The sequence below is a fragment of the Pleurodeles waltl genome, chromosome 4_2, assembly GCF_031143425.1.
Source record: "Pleurodeles waltl isolate 20211129_DDA chromosome 4_2, aPleWal1.hap1.20221129, whole genome shotgun sequence".
In the NCBI taxonomy this organism is placed as follows: Eukaryota; Metazoa; Chordata; class Amphibia; order Caudata; family Salamandridae; genus Pleurodeles; species Pleurodeles waltl.
Window position 1 is genome coordinate 468,660,852 of NC_090443.1, and position 22,268 is coordinate 468,683,119.

The following is a 22,268-nucleotide window of genomic DNA, read 5'->3' on the forward strand; positions in this document are numbered from 1 at the left end:
CTATTGAGAATAGATTTTGTCACTGTCATAGCTAATACACATTTTCTAAATCACAGACTGACTCCAGATTGTTTTGTGGTTCAAGGGTGTTTATTGAAGTGCTAATTATTGGAGGGGGTGGTAAAATGGTGAGGGGTGATGGTGGAGGAATGTCCATGGCAGAGTCCAGTCTATTAGTCTCACAGGTGCATTGCCCATATGGGCATAGGAAGTGGAGCTGGGGCAGTTCCAATATGGACAGGGTTACAAAGTGGAACAGTGGGATGACAATCAGGGTGGTCTCATTTCTTTGCGGGGGTCTTGCCATCGTGCTCTGTCCTGTTCCTGGATCCCAGGGACCGCTTGCGGGGTGGTTCTCCGTCTGCAGGGGGTGGGGTGCTGGTGTGGTGGTCCTGTGGCGGGCGTCCTGTCCACTAGCGCCGGCGGAGGTGGTGGGCAATTCATCGTCCATGCTAGTGTCAGGGGCCCCTTGGTGTGCCACGGTGTCCCTCATGGTGTTCTGTATGTCCCTCAGCACCCCTACGATGGTGCCCAGGGTGGAGCTGATGGTTCTGAGTTCCTCCCTGAAGCCCAAATACTGTTCCGCCTGCAGGAGCTGGGTCTCCTGAAACTTGGCCAGGACCGTAGCCATCGTCTCCTGGGAGTGGTGGTATGCTCCCATGATGGAGGAGAGGGCCTCGTGGAGAGTGGGTTCCCTTGGCCTGTCCGCCCCGTCGCACGGCAGCCCTCCCAGTTCCACTATGTTCCTGGGCCTCCGTCCCCTGGACCGTGTGCCCTCTACCACTGTCCCCAGGTCCCTGTTGTTGTTGGGGTGGTGGGTTATCCTTGGTTCCCTGTAGTGGTGGACACACAGCTGATTGATGTGTCCTGGGTACGGAGGTATGGGCCCCTGGGTGGGTACTGTGCTGGTGTTTCCAGAGGCTGGAAGGTGTGTGTTGGGCTGTGCCTGTGCGAGGGGAACCGACTGTCCCGAGGCCCACGATGGTCCGGGCTGGTCATCTGGATCCAGTTGGCCAGAGCTGCTGTCATCACTGTGCGCCTCTTCTGTGGGTGGGGTAGAGATGTCTGGACCCTCCTGTCTGGTGGCGTTAGGTAGTGGTCCTGAAGGGTTGTAAAAGTATGATTATTGCATGTGTGTGTGTGTCATGGTGTGCAATGGGTGGGTGAACGTGTACCCCAGTGCTAGCATTCCTGTGTGGGGGATTGTGTGATGATGGTTGGGGGGGTGTTATGGGTATGTGCAGTGGGCATGCTTTAGTGAGGGGTGTCCATGCTTTGTTGTGTCATGCAGGGCTTGGTGTTGGGATGGGTGGTTTGTGTTATTAGTACATTAGTGAGGAGTTGGAGTGATAGGGGAGGGGGTGATGGTGGGGCTGTGTGATAGCATGCAGGTAGGGTGGGAGATATGATAGTTAAGATTTGACTTACCAGTGTCCATTCCTCCACAGACTCCTCTGAGGCCCTCAGGATGCATAATGGTCAAGACCTGCTCCTCCCATGTTGTTAGTTTTGGGGGGGGAGGTGGGGGTCCACCGCCAGTCCGCTGTACCGCGATGTTGTGCCTGGAGACCACGGAACGCACAGTCCCCCGTAGGTCGTTCCACCTCTTCCTGATGTCGTCCCGATTTCTTGGGTGCTGTCCCACTGCGTTGACCCTGTCAACTATTCTTCGCCACAGCTCCATCTTCCTAGCTATGGAGGTGTGCTGCACCTGTGATGCAAAGAGCTGTGGCTCTACCCGTACGATTTCCTCCACCATGACCCTGAGCTCCTCCTCGGAGAACTTGGGTGTCTTTGCTGTGCCATGGGGTGGTGTAGGTGATGTGTGGGGTGGTGTATGTGGTGATGAGTGTGGTGATGTGTAGTGGTGTGTGGTGTTTTGTGCGTGGATGTTGTGTGGGTGATGGTGGTGTGTGCCTCTGTGTGGTGGGGTTGTCTATTCTGTGCTCTCTCTCTGGCCTTCGTCAATCAGTTTTGGTCATAGGGGTTTGTGGGTGATGTGGGTGTGTGTTTTATATTGTGTTGGGGGTGTGGGAGTGGTATTTGTATGTGTATCAGGTGTGTGTATTTGGAATTGTCCAATGTGGTGGTGTTTTGGAGATTTGTGTGTATTTTGAGCGCGGTGGTGTGTACCGCCAATGGAGTACCGCGGTTGAAAGACCGCCGCGTGGATTCGTGGGTCGTGATAGGATGGGCGTGTTTCTGTTGGCGTGACGGTGGCGGTTTTGTTTTCGCCAGTTTATCACTGACCTTTGGTGTGGCGGACTTGTGTGGGTGTCTGAATTTCGGCGGATTCCGAGATGTGGGTCATAACATCTGTGGTGGATCTCCGCGGCCACGGCGGTGTATTGGCGGTCTTCTGCACGGCGGTAAGCGGCTTTTACCGCCAATGTTGTAATGACCCCCAGTGTCTTACCTGTGTGTCATTGGAAGTATTGTCGTATTATTGCACTTCTGTTGTCCTCATCCTCTGCCTCCTCATCTTCACTGTCCACAGGGTCCACCTCTGCCACACGGCCATCTCCAACCTCATCCTCCTGCAGAAACGGCACCTGGCGATGTAAGGCAAGGTTGTGCAACATACAGCATGCCACGATTATCTGGTAGACCTTCCTGGGTGAGTAGTACAGGGATCCACCTGTTAGATTGAGGCAACGAAACCTGGCGTTCAGGAGGCCGAATGTCCTCTCTATGATTCTTCTTGTTCGCCCATGTGCCTGATTGTAACATTCCTCTGCCATTGTCCTGGGATTCCTCACAGGGGTCAGTAGCCATGAGAGGTTGGGGTAACCAGTGTCACCTGAAAATATCGAGGGACATCTGTTAGTCACACACTAACCCTTAGGGCCCACACCATACCCATACACCAACACCAACTGGGTGGGAACCAGGGCTCATCTTTTAGCCACACACGGTGCCTCTGGACTTGAGCCATCACATATGGGATGTTGCTATTCCTCAGGATAAAGGCATCATGCACAGACCCAGGATACTTTTCATTGACATGGGAGATGTACTGATCTGCCAGGCACACTGTCTGCAAATTCATGGAGTGAAAGCTATTTCGATTTCTGAACACCTGTTCATTTTTCCGGGGGGGGGGGGGTGTGGGGGCAAATGCAATATGTGTACCATCAATAGCCCTAATAATGTTGTGGATATGTCCCATTGCATAGAAATCAGCTTTCACTGAGGCCAAATTCTCCACCTGGTGGAAAACGATGTAGCTGCGCATGTGTTTAATCAGGGCAGACAACACTCTGGTCAGCACTAGTGAGACTATTGGCTGAGACATTCCTGTTGCCAAGCCCACTGTCACTTGGAAGGAGCCAGTTGCCAGGAAATGGAGAACAGATGAGAATTGCACAAGAGGGGGTATCCAGGTGGGCTGACGGATAACAGAGATTGGGTCAGGCTCCAATTGGTCACACAGCTCTGTGTTTCTGGCCCTGTCCAGGCTACAGGGGAGGCTAATGTGCCTGTCCTCCATTGTTGCCAAGTCCACCAGGGGCCTGTACACAAGGGATGTCTCTATCTCCTATTCATCTGCAGCGGTTGCAATCTAGGGGGCAAAACGGTGAGCAACTGGTCAGTATTCCATATTTACGAACACTACACTGCATTGCAAGTTATGAATGCAACAGTATATTTTTGGATAGGCCCAAATGGTGCCTATGTGTACTGTGACGCAGTTAGGTGTCATGGCCTGCCCCCCCTGAAATGGCATCCGCCTGTCCTGTATGGAGGGACATGTGGAAATGAGGTAATTCCACTGACGTTGTGCGCTGTTGCGGGAGGCGGTCGAGAATTGCCGTGCAACTCCTCATTGGACACCATTGGGCCCTATGGGTTACAGTGGCCAGTGGTGATGTACGCCGGCGGTGACGGTACGCACCGCCTCGGATGTGACCGCCATTTTCTATCTGTTCACTCACTTGCTACCTGACCTTCAGCAGGGGAGGACCTACACTGCAAGTCCTGTTGTGACCTGTGTCTGGAACCGACCATGGCTGGTGTCACTGAGGAAAGGGCCCCTGCCTTCACCGCTACGGAGTTGGAGAGACTGGTGGATGGGGTCCTACCCCATTACCGAATGCTGTATGGGTCTCCAGACCAACAGGTGAGCACGATGCATGGGGCATGAATGCATGGAGTGCTGTGTGTGAGGTGTGAGGGCCTCGTGTGGGGGGGTTGGTGGAAGGGCCCTGGGCAGCATGCTGCATGTATGGTGGGCAATGTCTGTGCATAAGGGGATGTGAGGACTATGGTGGGCCAGGAGTGTAACAGGCAGGATGGTCTGACTGATACCTTTTCCTTTGTGTATTTCTCTGAAGGTCAGCACCCATCAAAAAAGGCTATATGGCGTGCCATAGATCTACAGGATGCATACTTTCACATTCCAATCGTCCATCGCCAAGGACGTGAGGATCCTGGGTTTCCATGGCAGGTGCAGCACCCACTGTCAGAAACGGTGGGAGGACCTGAGGCGCTAGGCACGGAAGATGGCAGAGGCCCAGCTGGGGATGGCCTCCCAATGAGGAAGGGGTGCCCATCGAACCCTACCCCCCCTGATGGCCCGCTGTAGGAAAGTACCATCTTGCCTGGCATGTTACCCCCATTTTTCACTGTATATATGTTGTTTTAGTTGTATTTGTCACTGGGACCCTGCCAGCCAGGGCCCCAGTGCTCATATGTGTGCCCTGAATGTGTTACCTGTGTTATGACTAACTGTCTCACTGAGGCTCTGCTATCCAGAACCTCAGTGGTTATGCTCTCTCATTTCTTTCAAATTGTCACTAACAGGCTAGTGACCAATTTCACCAATTTACATTGGCATACTGGAACACCCTTATAATTCCCTAGTATATGGTACTGAGGTACCCAGGGTATTGGGGTGCCAGGAGATCCCTATGGGCTGCAGCATTTCTTTTGCCACCCATAGGGAGCTCTGACAATTCTTACACAGGCCTGCCACTGCAGCCTGAGTGAAATAACGTCCACGTTATTTCACAGCCATTTACCACTGCACTTAAGTAACTTATAAGTCACCTATTTGTCTAACCTTTACCTGGTAAAGGTTAGGTGCAAAGTTACTTAGTGTGTGCGCACCCTGGCACTAGCCAAGGTGCCCCCACATTGTTCAGGGCAAATTCCCCAGACTTTGTGAGTGCGAGGACACCATTACACGCGTGCACTACACATAGGTCACTACCTATGTGTAGCTTCACAATGGTAACTCCGAATATGGCCATGTAACATGTCTATTATCATGGAATTGCCCCCTTTATGCCATCCTGGCATAATTGGCACAATCCCATGATCCCACGTGTCTGTAGCTCAGACCCTGGTACTGCCAAACTGCCTTTCCTGGGGTTTCACTGCAGCTGCTGCTGCTGCTGCTGCCAACCCCTCAGACAGGTTTCTGCCCTCCTGGGGTCCAGCCAGGCTTGGCCCAGGATGGCAGAACAAATGTCTTCCTCAGAGAGAGGGTGTTACACCCTCTCCCTTTGGAAAAAGGTGTTAAGGCAGTGGAGGAGTAGCTTCCCCCAGCCTTTGGAAATGCTTTCATGGGCACAGATGGTGCCCATTTCTGCATAAGCCAGTCTACACCGGTTCAGGGACCCCTCAGCCCTGCTCTGGCGCGAAACTGGACAAAGGAAAGGGGAGTGACCACTCCCCTGACCTGCACCTCCCCTGGGAGGTGCCCAGAGCTCCTCCAGTGTGCTCCAGACCTCTGCCATCTTGGAAACAGAGGTGCTGCTGGCACACTGGACTGCTCTGAGTGGCCAGGGCCAGCAGGTGACGTCAGAGACTCCTTCTGATAGGCTCCTTCAGGTGTTGCTAGCCTATCTTCTCTCCTAGGTAGCCAAACCCTCTTTTCTGGCTATTTAGGGTCTCTGCTTTGAGGATTTCCTTAGATAACGAATGCAAGAGCTCATCAGAGTTCCTCTGCATCTCTCTTTTCACCTTCTGCCAAGGAATCGACTGCTGACCGCGCTGGAAGCCTGCAAAACTGCAACAAAGTAGCGAAGACGACTACTGCAACTTTGTAACGCTGATCCTGCCGCCTTCTCAACTGTTTTCCTGGTGGTGCATGCTGTGGGGGTAGTCTGCCTCCTCTCTGCACTAGAAGCTCCGAAGAAATCTCCCGTGGGTCGACGGAATCTTCCCCCTGCTACCGCAGGCACCAAAGAACTGCATCACCGGTCCCCTGGGTCTCCTCTCAGCACGACAAGCGAGGTCCCTTGAATCCAGCAACTCTGTCCAAGTGACTCCCACAGTCCAGTGACTCTTCAGTCCAAGTTTGGTGGAGGTAAGTCCTTGCCTCCCCACACCAGACTGCATTGCTGGGAACCGCGACTTTTGCAGCTACTCCGGCCTCTGTGCACTTCCAGCGGAAATCCTTTGTGCACAGCCAAGCCTGGGTCCACAGCACTCTAACCTGCATTGCACGACTTTCTAAGTTGTCCTCCGGCGGCGTGGGACTCCTTTGTGCAACTTTGGGTGAGCACCGTTTCACTCCTCTTTGTAGTGCCTGTTCTGGCATTTCTGCGGGTGCTGCCTGCTTGTGAGAGGGCTCCTTGTCTTGCTGGGCGCCCCCTCTGTCCCCTGACGCAATTGGCGACATTCTGGTCCCTCCTGGGCCACAGCAGCATCCAAAAACGCTAACCGCACGACTTGCAACTAGCAAGGCTTGTTGGCGGTCTTTCTTCAGGAAAACACTTCTGCACGACTCTCCACGGCGTGGGGGATCTATCCTCCAAAGGGAAAGTCTCTAGCCCTTGTCGTTCCTGCAGAATCCTCAGCTTCTACTGTCCAGTAGCAGCTTCTTTGCACCCACAGCTGGCATTTCCTGGGCATCTGCCCATCTCCGACTTGCTTGTGACTTTTGGACTTGGTCCCCTTGTTCCACAGGTACCCTTGACTGGAAATCCATTGTTGTTGCATTGCTGGTTTGTGTCTTTCCTGCAGAATTCCCCTATCACGACTTCTTTGTCCTTTGGGGAACTTTAGTGCACTTTGCGCTCACTTTTCAGGGTCTTGGGGTGGGCTATTTTTCTAACCCTAACTGTTTTCATACAGTCCCAGCGACCCTCTACAAGGTCACATAGGTTTGGGGTCCATTCGTGGTTCGCATTCCACTTTTGGAGTATATGGTTTGTGTTGCCCCTATCCCTATGTGTCCCCATTGCATCCTATTGTAACTATACATTGTTTGCACTGTTTTCTAATACTATACTGCATATTTTTGGTATTGTGTACATATATCTTGTGTATATTTGCTATCCTCATACTGAGGGTACTCACTGAGATACTTTTGGCATATTGTCATAAAAATAAAGTACCTTTATTTTTAGTATATCTGTGTATTGTGTTTTCTTATGATATTGTGCATATGACACTTGTGGTACTGTAGGAGCTTCACTCGTCTCCTAGTTCAGCCTAAGCTGCTCTGCTAAGATACCATTATCTATCAGCCTAAGCTGCTAGACACCCTATACACTAATAAGGGATACCTGGACCTGGTGCAAGGTGTAAGTACCCCTTGGTACTCACTACAAGCCAGTCCAGCCTCCTACACCCGCATACTAGCGGTGGCCTATCCTGAGCTGAATGGGAGTTTGGGGGCATCACAGCAGCCACAAGGGGGTGAGTACAGTGCCCCAATATACTACTCACGTGTGATGGGGTGGCTTCCAGGTGCAGGATGTGGGCCTGTGGGTGCCCCTAGGCCATGCCAGACATTGCAGGGTATGTCCCATGTTGGGCATGGTCTGATGTAAAATTTTCCAACCAAGGTAGTAGGCATCCACTACTGGGCAGGGGTCTGTGGGTCTCAGGTATGCTGCAATTGGCGTTAGGTATCCCTGGGCTGGTGACTAGCATTGTGACTGTTAGTGTATTGCCTAGTGGGTAGGGCTGTTCCCTGTGTGTGTGTGTCATTTACGCCAACGGTGTTGTTGTTGCTGTCATTGACCAAGGGTATCCTTTGTCTCTCCCCTCCCTTTTAGTTTAGTCACCCTGTTCTTATGTGCATTAGCATCATCTGGTGGAGGAGCAGAGGCACCAGCAAGAAGGAGAGCTGCATCCCACAGGGCCCAGGAGGCCGAATCCACAGACGGTGAGGGCACAAGTGGGACGGAGGGCGAAGGGAGCATCACGGCAGAGACTGGAGGGGACAGTTCTGACAGTGATACCTCCTCCTATTGAAGCTCCCTAATGGTGGCAGACACCTCTGTGCCGACCCCAACTACAGGTACAGCCACCACCCCCATACCAGCACCGCCCTCCCAGCACCCCCGCAGCAAGTTTCCGTGCCTGCTCACCCAGGAGTGTGATCATATCCTTTACCCCAGGCACCTCAGGCCCTGCCCCAGTTAGCCCTGCTGCCCTGAGTGAGGAGGCTATTGAACTCCTGCGATCCATCTCTGTTGGGCAGTCAACCATTGTGAATGCCATCCAGGGGCTGGTACCCCATTTACAACAAATGCATTCCTGGAGGGCATTCACTCTAGCATGGTGGCCCAACAGAGATCAATCCAGGCTCTGGCCTCCTCCCTGATGGCAGTCATTGTCTCTATTTCTAGCCCCCCCCCCTCCAACTTCCTCTACCCAATCCCATTCCCCTCAAACCCAACCTATCCCAAGAACACAGGCAGACCAGCATGCACACAAGACAACACACAGGAGTGGTTCAGGCAAACACAAGCACCACACATCATCCCAAAGGCACTCACACAAACACCATTCAGATGCAGACATACCAACATCCACTGCCTCCACTGTGCCCCCTCCTCCTCCTCTTTCTTGTCCACCTCCCTCCCAGTTGCGTCTATACTCACACCTGCATGCACTACATCCTCATCCACTACCACCATCACCATCACGCCTATCATTACACGCTTCTCACTGGCAGTCATAACCCCCACATCCATGCACACGTCCCCTGTGTCCTCTCCCACTGTGTCTGTGCCCCCTCCTCCCAAAGTACACAAACACAAGCACTCAGACACCCAGCAGCCATCCACCTCACAACAGCATCCAGCCCATGCACCTGCACCCACAATCAGCAGACAGACACCTCGTACAACCACTTCCTCTTCCTCCACTCCCAAACCTTCACCCTCTTCCCGCCCCAATGTCCCTAAGAAGCTTTTCCTCTCCACTGTTGACCTCTTCCTTACCACTCCCCCCCCTCCGTCCTTCATGTTGGGCCAGGGTGATCAGAACCCAGGCAAGCACCTCAGCCACCCAGTCCAAGGCCACAGTAGTGTTGACAGCTGCTGCAAGTGGGAGAGGATTGTGGGCACCAGGCAGCAACACTGAAAGGGTGCTTGCACCAGCAGCTTCTAGGAAGGGCAAGGAGGCACCACCAGCTGTTCCAGGGAAGGGCAGGGAGGCACCACCAGCTGTGACAAGGGCAAGGAGGCACCACCAGCAGCATCTGGGAAGGGCAAGGAGGCACCACCAGCTGCGACAGGTAAACGCAAGGAGAAATCCACGGCTGCTGACAGGAAGGGCAAGGGGCCTGCACCAGCGGGCAGGAAGGACAGGAGGCTTGGGGCTAGGACTCATTCTGATCCCCCACCACCAACCATGGTGGTTCAGCCATCCGAGGCAGAAAGGGAAGGGCTGGAGCCCCCCCACCACCACTGCCAGCACCGCCACCAGCACCAATGCCAGGCAGCAGCAGTCCCAGTGGGTAGCCCTCCGAGGCTGCAGGGGATGGACTGGAACCTCCCTACACCACTGCCAGCACCGCCAGCAGCACCACCACCAGTACCAGTGCCAGCAGCAGCAGCCCCAGTGGGCAGCCGTCCTAGGCTGCAGGGGATGGGTTGGAGCCTCTCCCCACCACTGCCAGCATCGCCACCAGCACCACCACCAGCACCAGCACCACTGCCAGCAGCAGCAGCCCCAGTGGGCAGCCATCCAAGGCTGCAGGGGATGGGCTGGAGTCTCCCCCCACCACTACCAGCACTGCCACCAGCACCACTGCCAGTGGCAGTAGCCCCAATGGGCAGCCGTCCGAGGCTGCAGGGGATGGGTTGTAGCCTCCCACCACCCCTGCCAGCCCCTACACTAGCACTGCCACCACTGAGCAGCCGTCACCTACGACAGACAGTGTGTAGTTCTGCATCCATGGGCTATCCTGCATCCTTGCCCCTGCAAATCCTGTGGGTCTGACACCCAGGTGAGAGACTGTGACCTTGCACTCCCCAAAATCTGCATCACAGGGTACAGTGCCCCCACCAGAACCAGTAGGAGAAGCCATCCACTCACCCCATCCTTGCCAGGATGAAGCTCACTGGGTACAATGCCCCCTCCAGAACCAGTGGAAGAAGCCATCCACTCACCCCATCCTTCCCAGGATGAAGCACACTGGGCACAATGTCCTCTCCAGAACCAGTGGTAGAAGCCATCAACTCACCCCATCCTTCCTAGGATGAAGCACACTGGGCACAATGCACCCTCTAGAACCAGTGGAAGAAGCCATCCACTCACCCCATCGTTCCTAAGATGAAGCACACTGGGCACAATGCCACTTCAGATCCAGTGCAAGAAGCCATCCACTAGAGAGGCTGTGGCCTTGCACTCCCCAGGACCAAGCAGTGGGCAAACCACTCACTTGAGAGACTATGGCCTTGCACTCCCCAGGACCAAGCAGTGAGCAAACCACCCACTTGAGAGACTGTGGCCTTGCACTCCCCAGGAGAGTGCAGAGGGCATGTAGCCCCCTCCAGGACCAGTGGTGTTGTACCATCTTCTAGCTGAGATGCCCCCCCATTCACCGTCCCCCTGAGGTGCCTGTGTATTTTTGACCTGATGCCCCTGCAGTGTTCTCTCCGTGTTGTTGCAGGAGTGAGGTGGGGCCTTGGCCTATGTGTTGTTGCCCTGTGGCCCCACAGACATTGAGGACTGGGCAGTGTCCCTCCATTTGTAAATATGAATATATGTTTGTATTTTGAAGCACTCATTCATGTTATTTTATTGTATTACACTCACTTTCTTCAAATCATTTTGTCCTTGCATTATTCCTGAGGGGTACGGGGGGAATATGTAATGTTAGTGCATCTGGTTGTGTGTATGGTGTTGGGGGTGGGGTGTTGCATGTGTGTGTCACTCTCCTTTTCCTCCCCCTCCCTTGTGTGCTAGGCTGCAGTACTCACCGTGGTGGTCTTCACCGGTATTATTGTTCATAATGCAGCAGAAGGCAGACGAGCATCGGAAATATGTGCAGCTCGGGCTCCATGGCGTCGTGGATGTTCCCTGAGTCTCCATAGGTAAGTCCTTTGACTTCTGAGCTCTGTTTCCGCCATGCTTTTGATGTTGTTGGTACCGCCCCAGAAAAGGTGGCAGATAGGCCGCTCGTAATAATGTGGGCGGCACATTGTCTTCCACCTGGCTGGTGGCGGTTACCGCCGTTGTGCTTGTTGATTCCGCCGTGGTGGTTGGTGTGCTAAAGTGGCTGTCTGTCTGAGCTGTTTCCTCCATGGTCATAATTCCATTTTGGCTATCGCCGGCCTGTTGCAGTATTACAGCCGCTTTATCACCGACCGCCAGGGTTGTAATGAGGGCCAAAGTGTCATTATTAAATGCATATTAATATTAATTGAAGTATCTACGTTAAGAAAATGTAGTAGAGTGATGAATTAATGATTTTGAATTATGTATTTGCTTTAATAATTGTAGGCCTAAAGTTAGCGAGGTTTGGGCCCAGTTTGCACAGCCTCATGTTAAATTGCACTGCTTAAATAATATTGTGGGAATGTATGACTAGAGGAATTCATTTATGCATTGTTTTTCACTGAGTTTATCAAACATTAGCAGATGTTTTTAACTTTCTCATGAGAACTAATTACTAGACAATCATATACTAGTTATTGCTACAATTTATAGTTTGATGTGTGAGACAGCAATATTCCCAGGAGCTAACAATGGATGCACTAACTGGACTACGGATGGATACAAAAATGTTACCTGAGGAGCTTGACGGTGGGAACAGGAGAGGAGGAGCCAGTCATCGACATGTGAAAGACAGTTTAGCTAAATCTTAGATTTGAACTCTTATTTCTATTGGACTAATTGCAAACGTACGATTCATTGACCAACTGCAACGTTGGAAGTTCTTTAGACGATTTTAACCTAACCCGAATGCACAGAGTGGAGAAAACCCATTCCTATTGTACCTCCGAAGAGGTATGCTCATTTCCCTATTTCGTTTTTCCTCCAGAGAGGATTCTATCTTTAACATTATTGCTTAAACTTCTGATACTGAATGCTGATACTTTAGATATTGCTACTTAATGGTTTGAACAGCTTAGAGTGTCTGTTTCTGAACCATTCCCTTTCATAGTCCGTTGCTGATGCTGACCTAACTGATGTACAGCTGACGAAGATGATTGCAGCCTGCTGATCCATACTGAGGAGAGGTATAACAAAATGCCATTGTTCTTGTTGTAAGTTTGTCTTTTGTTTCTAGGTACCAACTGCTATTTTGATAGAACCATAGTTAGATGCTTTTCCAAATTTATGTTGTCTAACTTGTTTTGCATAAAGCCCAAACATGCTATTCTAATCAGGATGTTAGTAAGGGAAACCCTGACATGTTAACAGGTTGCTATTAATAAAATTTGATGCTGCTCAGTTGCTGCATCTAGATCTGTGCTATTTCTATTGCACAAGTATTCTTGCTATTGATTTATACTGTAACTCTCAAATGTTTAGTGATTAATGCGTTAGTGAAATTGAGATTACTTAGAAGATTTGGTCAACCATGGTTGTTCTTATATGTCTATCAGTTAGTGTTGAGGTTAATTTCTGTGACATTAGCATTGTTAATATAGGAAAAAAATATTTCTAACTTTACATAAAGGTGTGGTTATTCGTGGCCAAAAAGGTCATGGTGTGTGAAGACTACTGACTCCAAAGGTTATTAATGTTGATTATTGGTGATGTTGATGAAATTGTTGTTGCAGTTGGATTTATGGTGGGAATCACTCTAAGCGCAGTCAAAGGTCCATCGAACCTCTAACGCATCCCCTTATAAATTAAAGATCAGAAACTAAATAAGGCCAGTCGCGCTAACACTGCCTCCTGGTTTGTGATACCACTGATATTTTAATGTCCTGGCCAATGCAATAAAATAAGTAGAATCACCTAAAACTGATATTTTTAGCCCTTATCTGTACATACTTCAAACAATAAATGTATATAGAAAGCACTTTTAAATTTGTTCTAGGGCTGTGTTAAGGATCCCTGACTAATAAATAAGTAAGCAAAATCAGAAAAGTTATATGTTACAAATTAATACATACATTTCAGTTTAAAGCCCTATTCAATATCACGTTTCTGCCATTGCAGACCCTTAAAACAACAACAAATGGCTGGTATTTGTCTTTTGAAAAGGTGGCAACTGTACTTGTGACCTTGGTTCATTTTAATTGCATATCTGCTAAGTTTTCTTGTATGTAACATTTCCATCTTAATAAAAGAAATCATGCAATCAGACAGAAGTCAAATTTTAGCCCCTGTTTCTTTAATAGTCTGGAAAGTACCTTGAAACTGCTGCAAAGCAGATATTTAAGGCTCATAGAAAGTCACTAACAGATTTGCATCCTGGTTAGATTTGTAGTTCCATCAAATATTTAACCTGATTGCTGTCTAGGTCAACAGTATTACCTCTCCACCAGAATGGACATATTGCTATTCTACTCAGTTGACAAGTGCCCCCATTAGCATAAAGCCTGATAAGTTCAAATTACCAATTAAAATCAGTGCATTTTTACAGCTAGTGCGTAAATTGAAATAGAGGCTACTTATAAGAAATGCATTTATTTCTAGCAGTTGTGCCTTCCACTTCAATTTATGAATAGCAGATTGTGTCTTCCAATTCAATCATGGTTGTTACATGTGAGATGACTGATAAGGGGGATGCTGGCAGGCTGGGAATACTGCAAGCCCAGTGTTGTCTGTGAGATGATACCACCCCCACTGATAGCAATGAGACCCCAAGTGCACTAAGCAGTCTGTCATTTAAATAACCTGTTGCTTACCCATGATGCATCGCTGCCTTCTCTCTGCAACAGGTCAGCCTCCTCAATCTGTCTTGAAATTAGTGAGCCGGGAACCAAACTTAAACACCACAATAGTGTGCTTAGCTTGGGACTGTCACACATCTAAATGACATTGTAAAACACTCAAATACAGTGTAAACTAAAGGAAACTAAAATGTTCTTATACCTTCTTCACTACAACCATGGAATTCTATGGACTTCATAAAATGATTGGAGCTGTATTGTTGGGGGCCCTAGGCCCTCATGCTACTTAAATAAGTGACACTGACACATAGTTGTGCTTGGTATAACTGGCCCAGGGGACGTGAACCCGGACCCTTTTATTAGGAGGGTCACCTGACTGGTGACGCCTGTGATGGATGTGTGTGGGGTGAGTGTGGAAGCCAGCCCTCAGCAGAGTGGTTGGTGGAAACCCTAGAATGTGTTGAGCAGTACACTACACCCCTCCCTACTTTATTTCAAAGAAACAACCAAGTCCATCATGTGGGAGAGAAACATAAACATTAGAATAAACACCACTGAGGGGGTCATTCTGACCCTGGCGGGGCCACCGACCACGGGAGCACCGCCAACAGGCTGGCGGTGCTCCCGAGGGCATTCTGACCGCGGCGGTTCAGCCGCGGTCAGAAAGGGTAAACCGGCGGTCTCCCGCCGGTTTACCACTGCCCGTTGGAATCCTCCAAGGCGGCGCAGCTTGCTGCGCCGCCGAGGGGATTCTGACACCCCCTACCGCCCGCCAGGAACAGGATGGCGGTAGGGGGTGTCGCGGGGCCCCTGGGGGCCCCTGCAGTGCCCATGCCAGTGGCATGGGCACTGCAGGGGCCCCTGTAAGAGGGCCCCGCTTGTATTTCACTGTCTGCTTAGCAGACAGTGAAATATGCGACGGGTGCAGTAGCACCCGTCGCACCTTCCTACTCCGCCGGCTCGATTACGAGCCGGCTTCATCGTGGGAAGGACGGTTTCCCCTGGGCGTTGGAATCCTCCAAGGCGGCGCAGCTTGCTGCGCCGCCGAGGGGATTCTGACACCCCCTACCGCCATCCTGTTCCTGGCGGTTCGGCCGCCAGGAACAGGATGGCGGTAGGGGTTGTCCCTGGGGGCCCCTGCAGTGCCCATGCCAATGGCATGGGCACTGCAGGGGCCCCTGTAAGAGGGCCCCGCTTGTATTTCACTGTCTGCTTAGCAGACAGTGAAATATGCGACGGGTGCAGTAGCACCCGTCGCACCTTCCTACTCCGCCGGCTCGATTACGAGCCGGCTTCATCGTGGGAAGGACGGTTTCCCCTGGGCTGGCGGGCGGCCTTTTGGAGGCCGCCCGCCAGCCCAGGGGAAACCTCAAAATACCCACCGCGGTCTTCCGACCGCGGTACGGTATTTTGGCGGCTGAGTCTCTTCAGGCAGTTCGCCGGACATGCTGTTTGGACAGGTACAGCGCGGGCACCCGACATTACACAGCATGCATCCGTAGTTTAACCAGACTGCTCTGGACATGAATGGTAGTGTTGTAGTCCGGATCCCTCAACCGCCTGTCCATGACATTAGAGTTCACTTGGGGACTGTTGATCCTGTCCCACCTGGGCTCACAGTGTTGGAGTCTATTTACACAGTCCGATGCAGATGCATCAGGAGCAGTGGGGAGTCCACTTCAAAGATCTCTTGGAAGGCATTCAGGCTCCAGGGATAGCAAACCTCTAAAGACTCAGGATAACCTGGATGGAAAGGCGTCATATTTGAAGGCCTTGGTGCATCCTAACGTCTGCTGGTCGAGCAGCTTCAGACTTGGCTCTCATGCCAGAACTCCATTGCACAGTAGTCTCCTCTAGGCCATTCTGCTGGGTTGCCACAGGACCGTGTAGACTGTGCAGGGCCTATTGCAGGCCGGGCAAAGGCGTTACTGAGAAATAGCCAACAGGACAACATCCAAGTCCATCCTGAAACCGCAAGGGTGGTTGTCACAAGATCTGTATGTTCTGGCCTTCAGGACTCAGGTGCACTGGACTTTGTCCGATAGTCTTTGGGTGACTAGTCTCTGTCTGTGATCTCAGTGATTCCTGATGCCTGTCATGGAGTTGCCTCGGACACATCTCTCTGGTCGTATTCCCCTCTCACCAGAATTCCCTTGAGGCCCTTGCCCCTGGATTGCCACAGGACTGCATCGGATGTGCGGGCCATTCATAGTCCTCACCAATGAGGTCACTGTGGAACTCCCAAAAGGGCCACGTCCAAACCTCGTGCAACCCCAAGGGTGACTAGTCTAAATGGTCGAGTATGGTCGCTTTGACAGGTCCCAAGTTCACGGGGGCTCACAGCAGGTTTCTGAGTGGTCAGCCTCCCACGGTGCCAGGGCTGTCTTGTCAACCCTTGGCCTTTTTGCTGGTATAGGCTTCACTCTGGTGGTGCAGTGCTCCTTAGGTCGTATTGGTGATGCACCTGGTAATGTTGACGATCTTACCATCTCCTTACGTAGATCAACAGGTGCAGTGTGTTTTTTGGAGCAGGGATGACTTGAGGGACTTTGTGACCACATGCGGTTCTTGCTTGGCGTGTGCAGTTGGCAACAGGGATGCCATCGATATCAAGCAGCCGGTGACAGGTGGTAGGAAGGTCGCATTGAGAAGTGTGGGGCCAGGACACGTTTGCGCATAATGGCAGCTTACAGTTGGTCCGCACACAGAGCTGTCTTCAGTGATGTCTGTTCATCCTGGTGGCTGGCTTGTTGTGATGGATGCTCTCTCTGGTACTGGCACTATTCTCCCCTTCTCCTGCACACCTGTGGTGTTCCAGATCTTCTGAGTGACAGGCTTGTCACGCCCTTTCTTCTTTGATATTTTACGTTGTGGCATCGTGCCACGCTCCTCTCTCCTCTCCGTTTCCTTTCTTGATGTGGCGCTTGGCCCCGGGTCGCATGTTGCGCCACATGGACCTCTCGCTGGCTCGTGTGCTGCATCTAGGATGGTGCATATTCTTCCATTGCAGCCTCTAGCAGGCTTAGTCCTATCAAATAGGACTTGATTCTTATTCTTGCGGACCTCACTCTTTTCCTATCCCTTTCTCAGGGATGTTCTTGGTAGTCCACTCCGTGGCTGAAGGGTCACCTTTCCTTCTTCCTGTCTTTACTCAAGGGAGCAGTGCTTGGACCTTGAGACTGCACAGTTGCAGTGCATTGCACCTGCCTCCGTCTTGTTTGCTTGGCAGGGTCGGTAATTCCTCGTGATGATGGGCCAACAGTGGCAATTTCTGCTGGGGTGTGGCCGGTTGGCGAGGCCTCTTTCAATTTGCATTGTGTCTAACTCTCAGAGGGCTCTGTCTTTCTCTTGGGCTCCTGCCCGTGTTGTCAGATTTGCCAGTTGTTCCTTCTGCTGGTGATGGTTGTTCACCACCAGGACTTACTGTGCCATTTTTTTGACTGCGATTGCAGCTGGCAACCACTAGGGGGGTGTGCACGCAGTGCATCGTGCTCTTCCTTGCTTGCTTGCACTGTCCTTGGCCTTGCTGCCTTGGGTCTCTATGCTGTGGTTGAGATTTTGGGGGTTCACAGTCCCTCCCCTCTAGCACTGACAAGCAGCCACCCGGGGTGTGTGTTACTCTGCTGGCCAGTCTCTTTGGTCACTGTGGACCAGATTGTGCAGGCTGCTTTTTATTCTGTTATGCTGTGCCAACCGTTCTCCTTTGTTCTTGGTTTGTGGCAGCTCGCCGCCAGGGGTTGCACACCGTCTGACTGCTTGATCTGGAAATCGGTGTGCCCGAAGGCCACCAGGTGGCATTTCAGTCACCTTGCGAAGCCTCGGGCCACGCAGCGGCGTAACGTGAAGTTACGGTGCAGGTTCTGTACTGCAGATGGGGTGTGTGAGGGGCTAGTCAGAACCACTGAAGCCTCCCTGCTCTTTGCGGGGGTTTAGCCACCTCTTTGCAGATAAGTGTTGAAACTTACATTGCAGTCTCATTTCAGCCGCATGCTTTGCAGGCAATGAGGTGCTGGTGTGGGGAAATGGCCACTAGGTGGCACTGCAACGACTCCTTTGCTGCCACTGAAGCTTCTCTGGGCTTCTCCTCTCAGCTGCGGGCAGTTTCTCTTTGCTTTTTGGGCCTTCACAGTCCTGACGATGCCAGTGTGGGCTATGTGCAGTTGCGGCCAGGGACCTAAACTTGTGGCACAGTATATATTTGAATGGGGAATCTGCAGTCAATCGCTGACCCACCTTTCCTTGCTGTGCTGCTTCCTCTCATGCAGGAGGAATCCGCTGGCTTCACTGTCAGATGAGCAGCGCTACATGCCTCACCTTGAGGGGCCAGGGCACATTGCTCATCAGCTTCCTACCAATCCACACTTCTCCCTCATGGCCGGCAAGATGGCAGCTGGTACAAGGATGTGTGGAAGGCAGACTGTTTCTCTTCTGTTTCTTCTTCCAACGAGGGACATGTTACTCTTTGCACCTGCTGGTATAGGGTGACTGGTGGGGTTGGCCTGGCTCATCGCCATGTAGTGTTGGGGGCCCTGGGTCATCATGCTACTTAACTAAGTGACACAGACACATAGTTGTGCTTGGTACAACTAGCCCAGGGCATGTGCGACTGGCCTCTTTTATTAGCAGGGTCACCTGACTGGTGACGCCTGTGATGGATGGGTGTGGGGTGAGTGTGGAAGCCAGCCCTCAGCAGAGCGGCTGGTGAAAACCCTAGAATGTGTCCAGCAGGCCACAGCACAACAGGAGCCAGCATTTCTCTTCAAAGAACACAAGTTGACACATTGCATCAGGGATGGTGCCGTGAATGTAATATATTTTTCATGCGTTGTCCTCTTAAATCAACAAGCTCCACTTCAGAATTCAAAAAATATTTTTTGGGTTTAGACAAATGTAAACCAAAGAAAGGGGAAATTAGTCAATGTTACTTATAAACAGTCAATTTCAAGCAAACTACAGATTGACCTCAGCTCGATTTCAGGTAGGCAGCTCTATTTCAGGTAGTGCAGGGGTAAGGAAACATTTGTGAAATGAGTTACTTGGCAGAGAAGCACTTGAGCTAGTCGGAATAATTAATCTGATAAGTGTGATATGCATACATGCCAACATTTTCAAACCAGGAAGTGGGAGAATTTGAAAAAAAAATAGGGTGGTGTATCTTCCCCACTGGCTTATGTTGAAGGAGAGGCAATGTTAACCTGGAGACTCTATAAATAAAGCCATTCTTGGTTTAAGCAATCTGGAGTCTCTTACATGAATCAGGTCTATTTGTATGTATGAATATATAAAAGCATTGTGGTATCTTTTCACCCAAACCACAGTTCTCATCCTTCATACTTCAATACCTGCTGCAAACCTGTGTTGGGCTAAGATTGCCACCTGGCTGTTAGTTTATTTGCATATTCAGTATTTCAATATCGTGGCTGGTAAAAAAATTAGGAAACTCACTTTTAGCCTATATTTTTTCACTTATCAATATATACTTTAAACCTTGGGTCTTTAAACAGCAGCTCTGGGGCTACTGGTAGGGCCTGCTCCCTGGAAGTACCTTGAGGAAGCCCAGCCCATAGCCAGTAGGTCAGAGAGATGGTCTAGGCACACTGAAGGAGATACTGATGCTCATTTTCAGACTTTTGGAGCTGCAACCAGCGAAACTAGTCATAGGTATGCACACTATTACATAAAAACACACTGTGACAACGCACTGCACTGAAACAGTCTGCAACACGACCTCATATTTCCCCTCCCAGTCTATCGGAATTGGATAGCGATTGGTCATGTTGCATACCTCGCTCTATCAACTACTCTGTGTGAATTAACAATCAGCCATGAAAGAATGACAGAATGAGCTAGGATTTGCTTTAGTTAGGGCTGCAAGTAGAGATCATTAGCGACAATCTTATGATCATAATCGCGATTTTATTTGAAGTTGTCATCTTAAAGTGTATGTGAAATACACCTAATTACATAAAATTTTGTAACTTGGAATAATATTAATTTAACAGAAGTACCCTCCCAGCATAGAAGAAGGTTGGAGACCGTTACTTTAAACAGTAAATAAAACAAAAGCTGTTGAAAATGTGTACTAGGGCTCCCATAATGATCCCTGACTAGGGTTCCAACTTGTCCCCTAGATAAATACCAGACATTTGTTCATGCTTTAAATTTCAGCAAAATCCTGGACATGATAGTTAAGTAGAACTTTAAATAAAATCATCTATTTTCATTTTTAACTTGTCCTTTCTGTATTTGTTTACCTTAATGATCAGTCAGAGGTCATAAAGGTACCTCCAGGACACATTTTAAAACGCTTTCTTCTTATAATTTCTGTTTTAAGTATGTGCTATTGCTAGCGCAGGTGTATTAATAAAAATTAACGAGTGTTCATGTATTCTGAATGAGTGATTGGTGTAGAAAATATAATAATGTAGAAAAATAATGCACACATTTGAAAATGTGATTACGATGAGTAGCCACCAATGTTCACAGAGTTTACTCATTAGTAGAATTCATATTGTGAAATGTTGAATATATGTTTGACTAATGTAGTAATACGTCGTATTAAGGGTTACTGTTAGAAATGGGGTCTTTGGTTGGCAGTCAAGTTATCCCCTGTCTAAGCAAGGACCCTCACTCTAGTCAGGGTAAGACACACAGAATCCAAATTATCCTCTGCCCACCCTCTGGTAGCTTGGCACGGAGCAGTCAGGCTTAATTTAGAAGGGAATGTGTAAAGTATTTGTGCAGTAAATTATGCAATAGCACAGTACAGCACCACAAAAATACACCAGACATTGTATAGAAAAATATATGATAATTATCTGATAAGATGCAGGTCAAAATGATTAAGATGCAATAAGTATATGTTAAAATATCACTGTAAAAATGATATAAAGTGTCTTTAGTGTCTTAAAAGCAACAAATGTCTCTTGCAAGCACAAAGTGCTTGTTTGCATTCAAATTCTCCGCAAGGGACCGCAGAGGACGAGATGTGTGGAAAACGGGGAGGTGTGTATCAATTTGTCTGGCGCACACAGGCGATGCGTCTTCAAGATTTTACGCAGGGCAGGCTTTGCATTGATTTCCGGCACATAGACTGGGATCCTCTCTGGGTTGTTGGGTTTTCGGATGCCCCGGGGACGATGCATTGAAATCCAGTGCTTGCAGGATGAAGTCATAGGGGCTGCGTCGGTCCGGTAGGCATTGCATGGAAATTTCTACTGCACAGCAGGCTCTGTGTTGATTCAGCTCAGGAAGTCGGGCTGCGTCATTCTCGCTCAGCTTTGCATCGATCTAGTGGGCCATGCGTCTAATTTCCAGTCGCTACACTGGTGCTGCTTCGATCTTCTCCTTGCGAAGTCGGGTTGCGTTGCTCCGGTTCGGCCTGCGGTGATTTTTTCTCCGAGATGCAGGCTGTGCGTTGTTTCTTGCAGGCTGTGCGTCGATTTCCACCGCACAGGGAGTTCTTCTTGCAGGAATGAAGTCTCTGTGGTCCTGAGTCTTCAGGGAACAGGAGGCAAGCCCTACCCAAGCCTTTGGAGAACACTTCTTCAGCGCAGCCAGAGAGCAGCCAGGCAGCAGGGCAACAGCAAACAGCAGCACCTCTCAGAAAAGCAGTTAGATGAGTCCTTTGGGCAGCCAGGCAGTTCTTCTTGGCAGGTTGCAGGTTCTGGTTCAGGTTCTTCTCCAGGAAGTGTATGAATTGATAGGGGCAGAGGCCTTGTTTAAATACCCAAATGTGCCTTAGAAGTGGGGGAGACTTCAAAGAGTTGCTTAGAAGTGTACAAGGTCTCCTTTCAGTTCCATCCTGTCTGCCAGGATCCCAATAGGGAGTGTGGCAGTCCTTTGTGTGAGGGCAGGCTACTGTCCTTTGATATGTAAGTGTCAGGCCCTCCACCCTCTCAGCCCAGGAAGACCCTTCTATATGCAGATGTATGCAAGTGTGACTAAGCATCCTGTGTTTGGGGGGTTTCTGAGTGAATGCACAAGGGAGCTGTCAATGAAACCTAGTCAGACGTGGATTGTAAGGTACCGAAGGATTTAAGTGCAGAGAAATGCTCACTTTCTAAAAGTGTAATTTCTAAAATAGTAATATTAAATCCAACTTCACCAGTCAGCAGGATTTTGTATTACCATTCTGGCCATACTAAATATGACCTTGTTACTCCTTTCAGATCAGAAGCTACCACTCAAACAGTTTATGAGGGTAGCCCTAATGTTAGTCTATGA